Raw genomic sequence first — 17,031 nt, forward strand, 5'->3', positions numbered from 1 at the left:
CATTTGTCAAGTAAATGCCCTTTTCCCAACGTCAGTTCTAAAATCGTCATACAGGGGTCACCGGGGCAGCAGCTGGGTAGTGTTCCTGGCCGTGGAAGAGTTCTGTTTTGTCTATGATTATGTCACACAAACCCAGACTAACAACCACTGAAAATATGCGGATTTTCTTTACAGTTTCAGAAACAAAAATGAAGTAAAAAATATTCAGTTAATACAATCTCATCCTAACAGGTAGCTTTGAGGGAGCTTCTAGTTTGAAACTGTCATCAAGGCATAAAATAAAAAATACTTCCCCTCCAAAAGTGTTGTCCAGATATTGTACATTTTATCTACCAATATGTGAATCAAATACTGGGTTGGCCAAAAAGTTTGTTTGTTTTTTCCGGACCATGGCTCTAATAGAGCTTAGTTGTTTTTAACTGCTTTTAAAGTGATTTTGTTCAATTGTATTGTGATGGCTGTTATATCAGTATGCATTCAAAAAAACATCAAAATTCAGGTTTGCTAAAGTAATTGTGGTGCTAGAAATGCACTGGTTTCAGAAGCTACTGAGGTGGTCCATTCTATCCTAGGACAGTGTAAAAAAATTAAAATTGATGAACTTTTGTGCAGCCATTTTAATATTAAAGATGGAAGAAAATAAGCAATATTTTGGCATATTATGCTTTATTACTTCAAGAAAAGTAAAAACGCATCTGAAACACACAAAAAAATTGTACCGCAGCAGCAAAGGCGCTAAAAAAAAAAAAAAGGGGGGGAAAAAAAAAAAATAAAAAAAAAAAAAAAAAAAAAAGATTTGTGCAGTGTATGGAGAAGGTGCTGTGACTGATCAAACGTGTCAAAAGTGGTTTGCAAAATTCTTGCTGGAGGTGCCTCACTGGATGCTGCTCTGCGCTTGGGTAGACCAGTTGAGGTTGACAGCAATCCAATCAACCATGGGGGAGACACCTGACATACCTGAAATATCCAAATCAATAAAGTTATTGGTGAAAATAAAAAATGTGTCTTATTTTATGGGCAAAACTAAATGGACTTTTTGGCCAACCCAATAGAATAAAAATGATGCATCATCTGTGGTAGATAGCACAATGGCCAAAATTCTTCCCCACTGAGAGTATACTATTATAGTTAGCCCCTCCCATCAGTTGATGGAGTCTATTTTTGCACACTTTGAATCTGAACTGACCTGGGGGCTTGCTTTGGCTTACAGAATGTGACAGAAGCAATGTTGTGCCAGTTCTGAGCCCAGCCTCCAAGGATATTGGAGCGTCCACTTTTTTATCTAGGAACCCCACCCAGTTGCCACGTGGACAGGCTGAAGCTGGCCTCCTGGTTAACGACAAACATGTAACCCTGACACCTGCAGTGTCCCCACCAACCCCCAGAAGCAGAGCTACCCAGTTGACCAGCAGCTGCCAGCAGATTCATGAGAAACTCCCAGCCAAGGCTAGAAAAACTGCATAGCTGATTCCAGCCTAAACAGACAACCAACAGAATCCTGTCCCGAGTAAACAGTTCTTGTTGCGAGCCACTAAATTTTGAGGTGGTTTGATATATAGCAACAGATAACAGATACATCTTAAATTCCTGAAAATAAAAATTTAAATATTATTCAGTTCAAATAATTGCTATTCTTTCATAACTTGGATTTCTTTTACTGAGTCACTTGGTATTGAATGTACTGTTGGGAGGCATAATTTTTTGTATATGTCTAACAGGAATGTCTGTCTCTGCTAGTTTGCAAATTTTATAGGGAGTCTTTTTTCTTCAACAAAAACTTTACATGGAACCCTAAAGAAACACAATGAACATTCAGGCCCCTCTGATCCTCTTAGAATACTATCATTTGGTTAGAATAGCAAACCTGAACAGATGATCTATCCAGGGGTGATTCTTCTTCTAAAGTGTGCCCAGCAAGAAAAATGAAAAGGCAAAATCAAAGGAAGCTATGTTTAGCTTCATCTCAAATCTCCACATCACTCACTACTATTGATTTCACATCACGGCACCTCTGTATTTCAGCAGGAAAGATCTGCCACAAGACAGAAACTGGAGTGACCCTGTAAGGGTCATCTTACTGTCAACCTCAAATGACAACATCTCTTCTCTCGGCTGACGGCCACGGCAGGATGGGGGACGCACAGCTCTCTTACGTAGATGGAAGAGATGTGTTTCAAGGAAGTAAGATATAAAGTGAAATCTTATATATCAGGTCTTATATTTCTGTAATTAAAAATTGGAGGAGAGCTTTGTCCAGGGTCCTGGTGCACAGTCCCTCCAAGTCTTTACTAGACCGAATTTCCAGTGCGCGCCATCTGTGGGGAGACTAATCCGCAAACCCGGAGTTGGCTCTTCAGCATTCATCTCACTGGGAACCGAACCTTCGGCTGCACTTCCTTCTTGGCTTTCTTTACCCTTTGTCATTGGTTATTTGCACATTTTCAGAGTTCTCTCTTTTTTTTTTTTCCAACTAGTTTCTTCTTGTTGCTGGACAGTGTCTCACAGCCCAGTGCCAGGCACATAGTGAACACTGCAAAAGTATCTGTGGAGTAAGTATCCATTCCTTAAATGTATGTGTGTTTCCTTAGCCCTCTTTTCCTTCTTCACAAACATAATCTTTAACAAATCACATTCTTACTCACAGCTCCAATTATAGTCCCTTTGTGGATGTCTCCCAAGCGATAGTGCTAGAACCTTATATTTTCCATCATTAGATCCACATTCTCAGCCTTCTGGTTCACTTGTCCACACGACTGTACGCTGATACCTCAACACCAGCAAGCCCCAAAATGCATCTATTCTATCGACATATCCAGACACACCCTTCCTGGCTCTACTGCTCTTTCATGCCAAGGTCAGACAAAGTTCCCTATCAGTTCCCAAATGAGAACTTCTGGCTGACAGGCTTGATAAAGCAGAGGACTCTGCATTCTGCTAAGGAATGTTTTTAAAAAAGGAAAGAAAAAAATAAAAGTTCCCTGATGTCTCACTTCTATATCAAGTCTCAGCCACTGACTCCCAGCTCTGTCCACTATCCGCTCCAAACTCCATATTCTGCATGAAGTATACATATGGCAGGAGTGATCTGTTTTAGAGGGAAATCTGAGGTGACCCTCCACTATTTAAATGACTTCCCATACCTCTCATTAAAGGTAAAATTCTCAACATGGCTACCAAGTGCTGCATGAGCTGATCCCTGCCTGCCTGTCTGACCTCATCTCGGAGAGTCCTTGCCGCGCTCACCAACTCCAGCCACTGCAGCCTCTCCCATCTCTTCAGAGAAGCCATGCAGCTCCCTGTCTCCAAGTCTTCGCTTATGCTGTCCCTCTACAGGAAACATTTAGGCTCCCACCTCTTACATTTATATTCATCCTTCATGTCTCAGCTAGATGTCACTGCCTCAGGGAAATCTCTTAGAATTGACCCCAGAGAACAGAGCAGGACACCTCTAAATGATCACATGCTACCAAATGTCTTTTCTTCATATCATCTTTCCCTTGATGAAAATTGTATGTCCATGCCTCTGTTGGTGTGGCTCAGTGGATTGAATGCTGGCTCCCAAACCAAAAAGTCACCAGTTCAATTCCTAGTCAGAGCACATGTCTGGGTTGCAGACCAGGTCCCTGGTGGAGGGTGCATGAGAGGCAAACATACTCTGATGTTTCTCCCCCTCTCTTTCTCCCTCTCCTCCCCTCTCTCTAAATTAAATAAATAAAATCTTTAAAAAATGAAATTATACGTTCGTGTGGCATTTTGTCTGCTTCCCCTCCTGGTTCAATTACTTTCTGTCACCTCCCCAAAGCTTAGCCTGGTGCACAGCACAGAGCAGACACTCTATTACTATGTATGGAATGAATGGATGAATGAAAACAGTGTACTAGTACTGTACATTGTGTTTTCCCCGTGGTCTCTGTGAGGAAACCTCATTTCTGTGAGCTCTCAGGGCTGTACAAAAGGCAGTGGGGAGAAGAGGGAGGGAGACAGCAATGCCTCTCAGAGATTTGGAAATGAAGGATTTACTTCAGAAGCTTTAGTTGGAGAAACTCCATACTAGGAAACCCAACAAAGATGTATGCAACCAACCTTAACGATGTGCTTGAAACCTAGAGCCTTAAGGTCTCTCCATTTCTAAAGAAGGAATGTGGCAAACTCAAAGGGAGCCAGTCAGAAATAGAGCAAAGAAAATGAAATAAACTGAGGCGTATCCACAGTTCTAATTCCCAGGGGTGTGTGTGCGCCTATGGGGTGGGGCGTTTGCCTGGTCAGGTTGACAGGTAAACACAATTTATGAACAGCTGCCCCCAAGCTGTTATATGAATTAAACATTTAATTCATATAACATCCTACTTTGTTCTGAGGCCACCAAACAGTTAATCATTTGCCTCTCATGTACCTTGCATTCATAAATTTATTGAGCATCTAATATGTGCTACGTCTTGAGGATACAGTGGTAAGCAAGATAAAGCTGGTTACTGCCCTCATAGAGCTTATATCAGCCTATCATATCCGTGGGGTCTCATTGCTACAATCATTAATTATATCAGATTCACATTCGGTAAATTCCACATGTCAGTATTTCAGGACTACGATTTACTTGTTTATTTTTAATTAATTTCTTTTCTTTCCTTGGTACCATTTGACTTTGGAGCCCAACGACATATAACTTGGGATTAAAAAATGGTAATGATGGTACTTGAATATCAATAAATGATTCTCAGACCAGGATTTCTATTTTAGAAGCATCCACAAAACAAGACGAGAAATGTTAAATGGTGCTCTCATTCCTTGATGCTCGAGTCAAAAAGCAACCTCTCTGCAGAGGAAGACTTAGTTGCTGGTTTCTGTGTACAGGAATTATAGCTTCAGAAATAATAAAAATTTCTGAATTACCAAATTAAAAGATATGAGAAGGGAAGAGAGATACATGAGCTTAGGGAAAGGATTTTATAATGCAACCTAGTCAACTCAATAATAAATGTACATAATTAATTATAGACCCCATTTTGGCAAATGATATTTTTAAACGATAGAGGCAATTATCTATATGATTACATATGCACAGGAACACATTATTTTCTGACTTTCAACGGGCAGCCCGTCTTCCAGAATAGGTAAGGAAGAGTCTTACCTATGTAAGACTAATAATACCTAATAATATCTACATTCAGTACTGTAGATATTATTACTGTTAACTCCTGTCTCTCATTGAAGCTCCTTAATATATTTTAATTTTTTTCTAAAGATTTTATTTATTTTTTAGAGAGAGGATAAGGAAGGGAGAGAGGGAACCAAACATTGACGTGTGAGAGAAACATTTACTGGTTACCTCTAACATGCCCCCAGCTGGGGAGCTGGCCCGCAACCCAGGCATGTGCCCTGTCTGGGAATAGAACTGGCAGCCTTTTGGTTCATAGGCTGCTGCTCAATCCACTGAGCCACACCGGCCAAGGCAGCTCTTTAATATCTTATCCTCCTAAAATAAATCATAATATCATTCTATCATTCACTTATGCTACCAACGTGAATGGAATACTATGCATACAAACAATATATCTGTATATAAATGAATGAGTCACTTTGGATATAAATAAGGAAATGTTGGATATTCGGAAAATGACCCGAAGTGACCCATCACCAATTTTGGTCTAAAACTGTTTTGTCCAATACAATGGCCATTAGCCACATGTGACTATTGAGAACTTGAAATGTGACTATTTAATTTGAGATGTACTGAATAGGTAAAATATATTCCAAATTTTCAAAACTCGGTATGAAGTCCTGGCTGGTGTAGCTCAGTGGATTGAGTGTGGGCCTGCGAACCAGACAATCGTGGTTCGATTCCCAGTCAGGGCACATACTGGGTTTGCAGGCCAGTTCCCTGCAGGCCAGTTCCCAGCAGGGGACGCATGAAAGGCAACCCTGTATTGATGTTTCTCTCCCTCTCTCCTTCCCCCCTTCCCCTCTAAAGATAAATAAAATCTAAAAAAATTTTTTTTTAAATTGTAAAAAAAAACAACTCGGTATGAAAAAAAAGACTGCAAAATATCTCACTAAGATTTTTTTCATATTGGCCCTGGCTGGTAAGACTCAGTGGATTGATCAACAGCCTGGGAACCAAAGGGTCGCAGGTTTGATTCCCAGTCAGGGCACATGCCTGGGCTGTGGGCCAGATCCCTGTTTGAGGTGTGAGAGAGACAACCACACATTGATGTCTCTCTCCTCTTTCTCTGTCCCTTCCCCTTTCTCTAAAAATAAATAAATACAATCTTTAAAAATTTTTTCATATTGATTGCATGTTAAAATGACAACATATTGTATATACTGGGTTACTAAAATATATGTAAAGTATGTGGCTTTGAGGAATATTACAACAACTTTGTTGCTGAGATTTGTGGCTAGCACGATATTTCTGTTGGGCAGCACTGGTCTAAATATTTAAATATAACAACAACGAAGGAAGGAATGGAGGGAGGGAGGAAAAAACAAGGAAGGAAGGAAGGAAGGAAGGAAGGAAGGAAGGAAGGGAGGGAGGGAGGGAGGGAGGGAGGGAGGGAGGGGGGAGGGAGGGAGGGAGGGAGGGGGAGGGAGGGAGGGAGGGAGGGAGGGAGGGAGGGAGGGAGGGAGGGAGGGAGGGAAAAGAAGAATCAAGAACTAGAAGGTATAAGCCTTAAAAGACCTTGTGAAACAATCCTTCCCATGCAGATCCCAATGTCAAAATGTCTAGCAGACTGCGGTGCAGTGCCAGGCACTCAGGAATGCCCGCTTCTGTTACTTACTTACTTCATCATCATGGCTCACGTCACAGGCTCCATACCAGGTACTGCAGTTACGATGATGAGCAAAAGAGTCCGGTCTGTCCACAAGAACTCAATCGAATGAGGAAAACTAACAAAGATGTTTGCAAACTTCTATATTTTGTATTTTATATTGTTCTGTGGACCTAAAAGATATGTTTTTAATTTTCTATCAGTTTGTACATACCTCTCCACACTGGACCCTTATTAGCATAATAAACAATAATTTCTATTTCGTTACTGTCGAAGGTAACAACAGTTGGATACTGAAAGTCACTTTTGATCCCTTTGGCAAAAATTTAATTTACTAACATGCTCCAAAGCCATTCGGTAACAAAAAATTGATGTAGAAACACTCATCCGGCCTCTACTTCTGCGTGGTACATATCATTCTCACACAAAAGCATACCTGAGTGCTTGCACAATATTTCGTGACAACTGTCTGTACCCTCTCTGTGGCTAGGCTTGAATGTGTGCTTATACAAGTGCGCAGATCAAATAGTTCATTTGGGAGCAGACAAGCCCTGGCCGCCCCTCCCACCTGCAGGCTCTAACAGGAAGGAAGGAGGCTTGCGGCCCCTGCGGCCCCAGGCCTGGCCTTTTGTCATGCTGATTAGGATATGTGCTGAGCTGCGGGATTTACATTTTAAAGGAAACAGAGTCCTGGCCCCAGAAACCAATCCTAGAAGCTGGAAGAGAAAAAGGGGAAAGTTTACTAGGAGCCAGAGTTGGGGGAGTGAGGAAAGGGAGAGGGAGAGAGAGAAAGGAAACAGAACAGTTAGTTACCTTGGCAAGCCGAGCAACTGAGTTTAGAGATGAGATACTGAGCCATTGATAAGGAATGAAGTGGTGCTAAGATTCTGGAAAAGAGAAGGGCAGAAAGAGGAGGCAAGGAGACCCCACAAAGCCTTGCTGAGGGTTATATCCCTTGGTGATTTTCTAAGAGGCTGCAATGAAGATGTAAAATGTCTTTCATTAATTCTCGCCTACCCAACTAGTTTTTCTAGTGGCTGTGCAGCCCCGACTGTGCGGTGAGAGCGGCTTCGTTAAATTAACTGAAGGAGGAGGCCATTAGACAGAGGCGGCTCTAAGGCCTGTGGAAGCAAAGCAGAATCTCAGCCTATTAATGACTCAAAGCTACTGTTCATAGTGTTTTAATGAATCAAAACACTACGAACAGCCAATCACAGCCAACTAGACTTTACAGCCCATCAAATAATTTATTTGCTTCCACACTTTTCTCTAAGTCCCCCCCCCCCACGCACCAGCTCCTGCGTTGGGGTGCTCCTAACTACTTCCAGTTTGGTGCTACACAGTACAAATCGATTTTTGCTCAAGCCCTTAAAATTTTTAATACGCCTCAGTTTATCAGTTCAAAGCTCAAAGTGGTCAGCTTTCTCTAGGTTTCTTCAGGAACTCAGTCTTGAAAGTCAAGGCTATTTAGAGTTCCTCTGTAGCCCAACAGCAATTACGGCTGTCTCCAGGACTCTAACCCAACAGATACTCCATAAATATGGGCTTAATGAAAAATGTTTGGGGTCTAAGGCTGGAATGCACGTTGGCATCCCTGGATGCTAAATACAGTGGGGCAGCCAGATGAATAAGTGTGTCTCTGTTACTCGGGGTAGTGATAGAGTACTAACGAAGGCATTACTTGTACATCTTCATGTTTTTCATGCCAAGCAAGAGGTGTAACAGATTTGGTTTACTGGCTTTGTTCAGATTTTTGTTTTATATATATATATATAACAATTTCATATATATATATATATATATATATACACATATATATGAAACTGTTTATTTCCCATCAACCTTATTTCAATTCTGTTAAGAGTATGGAAGGACAACTTAAGAGCACTCAATGGTTACTTCCACCCATTTAGCGGCCCGAGCAGTTGTCTTTGACAAGTAATGCACATTCTCAGCTAAAATACAGGAGCTCATTTTCCTGCAGTCCCAGGCCCTCCTCTGGAGAACGGGGTGGCAGGGGAGGAGGGGGAGTTAGGGAGGCAGGGTGGCAATTCCCCAGCGGCAAGACACTCCCACCGTCTTGCCAGCACAGGCTAATGCTGGTGAAAGGGAAAAGGAGGGTATGGTTCCCTAGAAGCCTGGAAAACTGCAGAGTTCAGGGTAGGCTGCACATTAGAATCACAAGCCTGCTTTAGAAATAAAAAGTACCCTTGCTTAGGCCCAATCCAAAATAATTAAAATTTATTTCCTGGGCATCTGTAATTTTTTAAAATCCCCTGGGTGATTGTGGTCTCAGTTAGAGGTAAGAGACACTGTGACTTTCTACATAATAATAGGATAGGATAGAGTCAGACGCCTGGGGCCATAGATCTGAAGGGAGGTTTCTGATTTTGTCCCTAACTCTTGATACCTGATACCTTGGTTTGCTGGGCCAATCCTAGGTCACACTGTTATCTTGGAAAAATTACCAATAGCTCCCACTTTCACTCTTGGAAGAGTCCAGGGTTAGATGGTAAATTATATGGTCCCCTTCTACATATCAAACAAGGAAAGCCAAGCCAAGCCTAGACTAGCATTGTATTTTCCTGGGACTCCTTCCAACAGCAATTTTAATATTCTTTCACTCTCTTCTTTTTTCAAACGTCTTTGTTTCTAGTCCTTTTCTTTTTTTTCTCTTTCATCAGATAAGGTTTAAGCACGCTCCAACTGTCCATTTCCACATTCTCCCTCCTAGCCACATCCTGAGAATCCCCCTCCCCCTTTATTTCCACACTTGTAGTGTGCACGTGGAAGCGGAAGCTTAAAGAAGATTTTGTATCATTTGTCCTGTTTAAGGGCAAGGAAAGAAAGAAATATCCTGAAGCTCTGTGGCTTTTCCCCAGACCTGAAAGGACTAGAGAAATGTTCTATCAAGCACAGTGTCCACAAGGAAACTGTTGCAGCTGCTGAGAGCAGGAGACACTGTCGGAGACTCACAAAACCCTGGGCCTAGAAGAACTACCGCAGACAGGATAAGAGGAGACATGGGTCTTGCAGATTCATCCACGGCACAGACTTTCCACAAAGTAAACAAAGGCCAGTAACTGGCATCTACACCTTTCCTATCGTGATCTTTCTTCTGGTTTAGGCCCTGGGCTTTGATCTCAATGCCTGTATCCGATGCTCCCTGTATCTTGATACTGGGTTTGTTTCCCCCGCCCCCTCTTTGCCTCCCATTGTAATTCCAACACACTGCAAACACCCGCACCTCCTTCCTCCAGGACCCCTGCAGCCTTGGGCTGACTCCTAGCCCACAAAGCAAGCTGCTCCTGGATTCCATTTCCAAGAACACCGGCCAGGACTAGGAACTTCCACTTGGTGCAGAGTTACACAGGCGAGTTAAATGGTCGTTGATTTTTCTTCATTTCTACTACTTGGCCTGCTCTCTTCTCACCAAAGTTCAGAAGATTTCTTTGCAGGGCTGATACTAGGAAGCAGACTGGAGACTCAGAATCCGTTTTCCCTGTGAAATCTGAGTCTTTAATGACCCCTCCCCTTCCATTCAATTGCAGCTCAGGTTCTCCTTCCCATGTTTTCTACCGCCCTCCTAAACTGCCTCAGCTCTCCGTCTTATTACAAATATTAGCGGCTAAATTAGTTTATGAGCCAAGATTGGGTTAAACTAACTACCCACAATTTGCAGTTACAGAACACAATGGTAATGGAGCAGGGGTTGCAAACTCAAATGACCACAGGGGAGAGACGACAGGGTGACTGAGTAAAGCAGGTTGGGTGGGAGCTAAGGCAGGATGGCACGGGCCTGCCCCGTCTCAGCCATCCAGCTGCTAGTCTCTTACAATGAACTGTTGCCATGGAGGAATGCTGGCCCCAGCGCCAGATCTTTCCATTTTTTTCCAGGAAAAGAAAAAGGGATAGCCAGATTCTCATGATGAATCTGTTAATTTTTAAAAAGAGTTTATTTATTTATTTTTAGAGAGGGGAAAGGAGGAAGTAAGGGAGAGGAACATCGATGTGTGGTTGACTCACTCACACCCCCTACTGGGGACCTGGCCTGCAACCAGGCATGAGCTCTAGGCTGGAAATTGAGCTGGCAAACTTCTGGTTCGAAGGCCTTCACTCAATCTACTGAGCTGCACCAGCCAGAGCTGAATCTATTAATTTTTAAAATATTGGCAACTAATATTTTCAAATTTTTCCTGGCTAAACAAAACTTATCTGCACAGAGGATCTAGTTATTTGGCTGTCAGTTTTCAATGACTTTTCTAGTGCATGTGTGTGTTCCATGCCTTTGAGGGGGCCCCAACTCCTGGCAACTCTATGGATGAGTGGCCACCACAATTTCCTGTCCCCACAGCCCCGATCAGCTCCTGGAGACTCATGCCTGTGGCTTCTTTAATCTAGTCAATCCATCTCATGTTTATTCTTTCTCTTTTTTCTGCTGTCTTCTATTTTTCCTGCATTATTGTCTTTTCCAAGGAACCCTGCCTCCATACGCTGTGCACAAAATAGGACACCTTTTAGGATAGTCTCAGACAAACTTTTGTATAATGTGGTTTTTAGATGAAAAATCATCTGAGGCAACCCCACAATGAAATCAAGGGTCATGAAATTCTCAAGGGTATTCTCACAATCTGCATCTGATGGTATTTATGTTTTAAAAACAACATTAGCAACAATAGGAATTCCTATTAGGTGACAAACAGCCACTTAAGAAAATCTCTTAATGCAAGGAGATTTGAAACTTTCCATAAGAGGTCCACTGTGCATGCTTTTGTGCCCGAACACTTCATTTTTCATAAACAAAAGCCCTCTAATTGTCTTCTACTTTAAAACAACTTCATCAGCAAAGATCCTGAGGAGATAGTTAGAGGGTAGATAATGACACTATAAAAGTTGGCAGTGAAATCAGTTAATCTCTTATCCCTTATGACAGTTTACATTTTGAGTGACAACTAAGGTTATCTACTTTGCAAATATCGTAGCTTTATTCTTGAACAAGGAGATAGGAAAACAAATCATTTCCCACTATTACTGGACATTATCTTTAAAAAAAATTAATATGCAATTCTTTACTATTTCAACCAATTCAATAGTTTGAAATGCAAAGTATTTCAGGACATAGGAGGGCAAGAAAATAGCCAAATGGCTAAACTCTAGAGCAGGGTTTTTCTACCTCAGTACTAGTGACACTGGAGAGAGATAACCTTTGATAGAGGCTGTCTGGTACACTATACAGTCTGTTCAGCAGCATAATTGTATAAATAACATTATATACTATTATTATATAACAGTATATAACATTCACTGACCTCTACCCATTAGAGGTCAATAGTCCCCTACTCACTTGTAACAACCAAAAAGTACCTCCAGATACTGCCACACATCTCCTGGGGACCAAATTTGCCCCCTTATTGAGAACCATCGCTCCAACAGAAATGTTGTACATGGCAGCTTGGATTTTGATTCTCAAAAAAAGTCTTAAACTTGGGAAAGACACTGGAGAAGTCAGCATCACTGTGGACTTTATTTAAGGCCTCAGGGAACTTTTGGGACATGGAGGGAGGTCTTTGAGGCAAGAAGAGCAGCGAATGTGTGCTGACAAGAAAGGCACTGTGGGGCAGGTGGGGGCAGCCCTAGATGTGAAATCCACTCTTCCTGACAACAATGCCCAATTAGCAGAAACCGATAGAGATCAATCAGACCCAGCAGCAACATCTGGTAGGTTCCTAACTATAGATGGGGAACTCCTGCCGAGTCTGGCCAAGTCTGAGGTGAATTTTCAACATATTGAAGGATGGGATGATACAAAACAGTTAGATATTTAATAGGGCATCCTTTTTTTTTTTCATTTTGGAAGGAAAACATTTTTCCAGAAAAATATGAAAGGTTATAATAATGGTTTGAAATCAGTAACCCTCAATTTTTTCTTTGTGGTTATAGAAGAAATCATCAATTCCATTTCTCAATAGAACCTCATAAACACAACAGGCCAAATGCCAGAACAGAAATTAAATGGCTGTGGATCCTCAAGGGAAGACATACTTTCACTATGAAGTATTCACACCAAACCTTGAGAATTGTACAGTAAAGAGAATGAGCTAGAGCATGTGGTGTTCGCGTTTGCTGTTTTGACAGCGCTGTTTATCAAAATGACTACAATTTTTTAAAACAAAGAGATGACTTAATTTTTACTATATTGCTTTTCTGTCTTGTAGGAACTACAAAAAGTAAGTTCACTAAGTTTTTGGTTGAGTTTCAGTTCATTTAACTTGTTTTACCACAGTTAAATGTTTCAAAATGGCATCTTCTACCCCTTTTTTTATTTGTGAAGGTTTCAAATGTACTGTATTTCTTCAGTCTTGTCACATTTTTAAGGGGTACACAGTGCTTTCACTTGGCATCAGTTATGAGGTGGCTTTGAGACAATTTGTACACCAGCTGGGACGATTACCAACATCTCCATTCCTTTGGGGGTGACTCTGCCAACAAAGGACGGGTTCCATTCTCCTCCAGTTTGTGGTGCTGTGTGTGCCCATGAGGAATGCAGGAAGTGGCTCCGCTGGCTAATACAGCGTTACCATATTTGTCATGGAAATCAGGTGTCCGTTTCTGGTTGACCTGCCTTGCCGTTATGTGCTGAATGCCTTGAACTGGGAGGCAACTTAGCACATTTTTGGCCAATGGAAACATCATGAAGCTAAAGACAGAATTGCAGCAACTTCAGCTCCTGGCTTATTAGAACTTTGTGCAAAGAACCTTGAAAAACTATTCTTCTTTTTATATTCTATATTTTGTTAGCTTAAAATCTGTTTTGATCATACTGTAATGGTGGACATACCAGAAAGTATCCAGCCATGTAATATGAAAAATAGAGACATTTATTGAATAAGACACATGATACAAGAAACTTTGTACATAGGACAATGATGCCTCAGTCCCCTTCAAAATGGGCATCTTGAGACCTCATACAGTTCTCCCAATCACCATCAGCTGTCCCACTGTATTTTCCTGAATCTCATCAACTATCTGCAATCTTTTCCTTTTCAAAGGTGATTTTAGTTTTAAAAAGCCAGAAGTCACAGGACACCAAATCTGGGCTATAGGGGGGCTGAGTCACCTGAGCGATTTGATGTTTTACCAAAAACTCTGCATGAGACATGGTGCATGAGAAGGCACATTGTCATGATGAAACTGTCAATCACCAGTTGCCCAGGAGGCTGTGGCCTTCTGAATCATCCAAATAGTTTCCATGGAGGAATGTTCAAACTTAATGCGAACTTTGATGCAGATTCATTGCTCTACTTGCTCAGTCATTTTGAATGCAATGGCCACACAGTGCACATGCTCACTCAGTAGCATCTACTTTGCCCACTGACTAGTACAGTGAAGTCTTCATTGTTCACACATGTGTATTCCAACCACACTCACTGGCTGCCAGGTTACACGGATGTTGAGCAAACTGTTCTCTTTATATTAAAAATGGCTGGACATTTTCTGGACAGACCTTGCATATATTACACGTTTGTCAAAACTCATTGAATGTACAACACAAAGAGTGACCACTAATGTAATCTGTGAACTTTGGTTAATAACGGTGTATCAGTTTTGACTCATAAATTGTCACATAATATACCACACATGCAAGACGCTAACAACTGGGGGGTAGAGTGGCGGTGGGTGAGCACAGAGGGCATATATGTGAACTCTGTACTTCCTGCTCACTTTTTCTATAGATCTTAAACTGCTGAAAAAATAAAGTCTATTTTTAAAAAAAACTATTTTGTAAATTTTATGATAAACACCCAACAGTATTAAAATTCTTTAAGTGTTTTTTAAATAGGCCTTTTGAACATTGATCTGTTTCCTGCTTGTTCACTGCTGAAAGATGACTTCTCAAGATGAAGTGGAGAGAAGACATGACCTTTTCTATTGCCCAAGCCTGGCCTCTGACGGCTCTCATCCAAACTCCTGGAAAATGCTATTGGAGCTCTGTGAAGAGTGGACCTGAAATTGCAGTATAATTGTGCATTTCCTCCATTTTAGCAATTTTACATGATTTTGTGTTTTCTCCTCAAAAAAATCCTTTGAAGTAAAATTCACTCAGAATTGTTTATAATTCATTTTGCATGATGTGCCAAGTTTGTTTTTTTCTAACAGTTTCCTTCCTTCCTTCCTTCCTTCCTTCCTTCCTTCCTTCCTTCCTTCCTTCCTTCCTTCCTTCCTTCCTTCCTTCCTTCCTTCCTTCCTTCCTTCCTTCGATTTTATGTATGTACTTGTAGGGAGAGGGGAAGGGAGGGATAAAGTGAGGAAGAGAAACATCAACGTGTGAGAGAGACACCAACAGGTCGCCTCTTGCAGGCCTGCAACTGAGGACCTGGCCCACAACCTAGGCATGTGTCCTGAATTGGAATTAAACCGACAACCGTTCAGTGGCCAGTGTTCAATCCACTGAGCCACACCAGCTAGGGCCAAATTTATTTCTAATTAACAGTATATAATATTCACTAGAGAAACAGTAAGTTAGGAAGAATCAGAGAGGTAGTTTTTTTTTTTTTTTACCTTTATAAAACAGCAAACAAGTTGTGCTGAAATACAATAAATTTGTTAAAAACGATTGATTCCAGTTTTAGGCTCAGCTACAATGGGAGATTTTTCAGCATAGAAGCTTCCTGGATGGTTGTCAGAAACTCTCCAGGCTAATAAGACTCTCATCAGTTACAGGAGGGCTTAGAGCCGATTTATAATAGATGTTATGCGGAGGGAGCGCTGACTAAAGAAAGTTTGAAACAATCCTGTATTCACAAAATATGCAGTCCACTCGGACAGCTGAAGTTTACATTTATGACAAATGTTAAGAATATGCCAAAAGCAGCTAACAGTAAGTGCAAATGAATTCAAGAATAAACCATTGCTAAAAAGTTACAGAGTTAGGAGGCACAAACAAAGTGGTAAACCCATGGGCTCCGGACTCCCAAAGATTTGGGTTCTATCCCAGGTTGTGGAGCTCGGGGCAGGTTACTTCACCTCTTTGGGTCTGCAAAGCAAAATGAGATCCTTTAATAACTAGACTCTTAGTAAGAATGCAATAAATAGTGGCAGTAGTCATACATCCTATAAAAGGTACATGTTTCCAAGAAGGTGGAGAGTAAGGAGACTGAATTTCAACATGAAAGTTTGTGTTTCAAAGGCAGTAGGAAGATTCTGAGGTAAGACTAAGAAAGGGAAGTTCCTTTGGGGAATTTATATAGAGTAAAATCCATGTGGTACCGATATCACTTAAGAAGGTTATCTGAAGGGTAACTGAAGGTCCAGAGGTGGGAAGTAAAAGGTAGAAAGAGAAGTGGTTCAGGAGTCAGAAGAAGTGGGTTCTAGACTAGGTTTTACCTTGAGAATCCTAATTTCCCTCCCCATTAGCTGTGTGACTCTGGGAAGGGCAAATCCTTGCATGTGTTCACATGTGATAATGAATGTGTGCATCTCTGAGGACCACTTAAGACCCGTGGCAAACAAGAGTTTCAAGTTTCTTGGGCATAAAGCGGCTTCATTAAAACAGGAAAACAAGTGCTCTACAAGATCTCTGTAGAACGGACTGGAGTGAAACGGTTAGAGGAGGACCGAGAGAGAAAGAATTACGTTTACAGCATACTCCCACAACAGGGCAGCAGCAATGACTGAATCTGTTAACGTGGTACAGGGATAGATATTAAGAGGGCTGTGAGTGGGAAGAATGGGAATGACATTAAAATCACTGAAATTGAGAGAAAGTAATATTTCTGGAAGAAAAAAACATGATAAACTTATTTTTTCAAAGGAATTGTGTCAGGACATGGCAGAATATTCTTAATGTTGACTAATGAGCAATATATTAGATTTAGTGATTTGATATAAGCAGAATAGATTATATTTTGCATTTACTACTACTTTATCATATTAAAGATTTTCTAAAAACTGATTATAAAATTCCCATGAGAACATAAATGTCTGGGGAAAACCAAGATAAATTTGAAGAAGAAAAATAAAAAGAAAGGATTTGCTCCATTACATGTCAGGAATTAATGTACCACTACATTAACTGAAATAATGCATTACGGGAAGGTCAGCGAATATATCAGTGAATATATTTCTCTCCATATCAACGAATGCAAATACCTAGTCTTACATTAGACCTCAGTGCATGCAGAGGTGACCCTAAGACCCAGCAGGCATTGCAAGTACTTCACTGCCCATATGGAAAACAATATAATTAGAACCCCACCTCACATCA

General features: G+C 41.1%; 2 pseudogenes; one reads left to right on the forward strand and one right to left on the reverse strand.

The window, feature by feature from the left end:
* The first annotated feature begins 475 nt into the window (after positions 1–475).
* On the forward strand, positions 476–579 carry LOC119044345 (uncharacterized; annotated as a pseudogene).
* Positions 580–13,167: 12,588 nt separating this feature from the next.
* LOC128627447 (cytochrome c oxidase subunit 7B, mitochondrial-like) lies at positions 13,168–13,460 on the reverse strand (annotated as a pseudogene).
* Positions 13,461–17,031: the final 3,571 nt, after the last annotated feature.

Source organism: Artibeus jamaicensis, unplaced genomic scaffold (genome assembly GCF_021234435.1).
Source record: "Artibeus jamaicensis isolate MK-2021 breed Jamaican fruit bat unplaced genomic scaffold, CSHL_Jam_final contig_402, whole genome shotgun sequence".
NCBI lineage: Eukaryota > Metazoa > Chordata > Mammalia > Chiroptera > Phyllostomidae > Artibeus > Artibeus jamaicensis.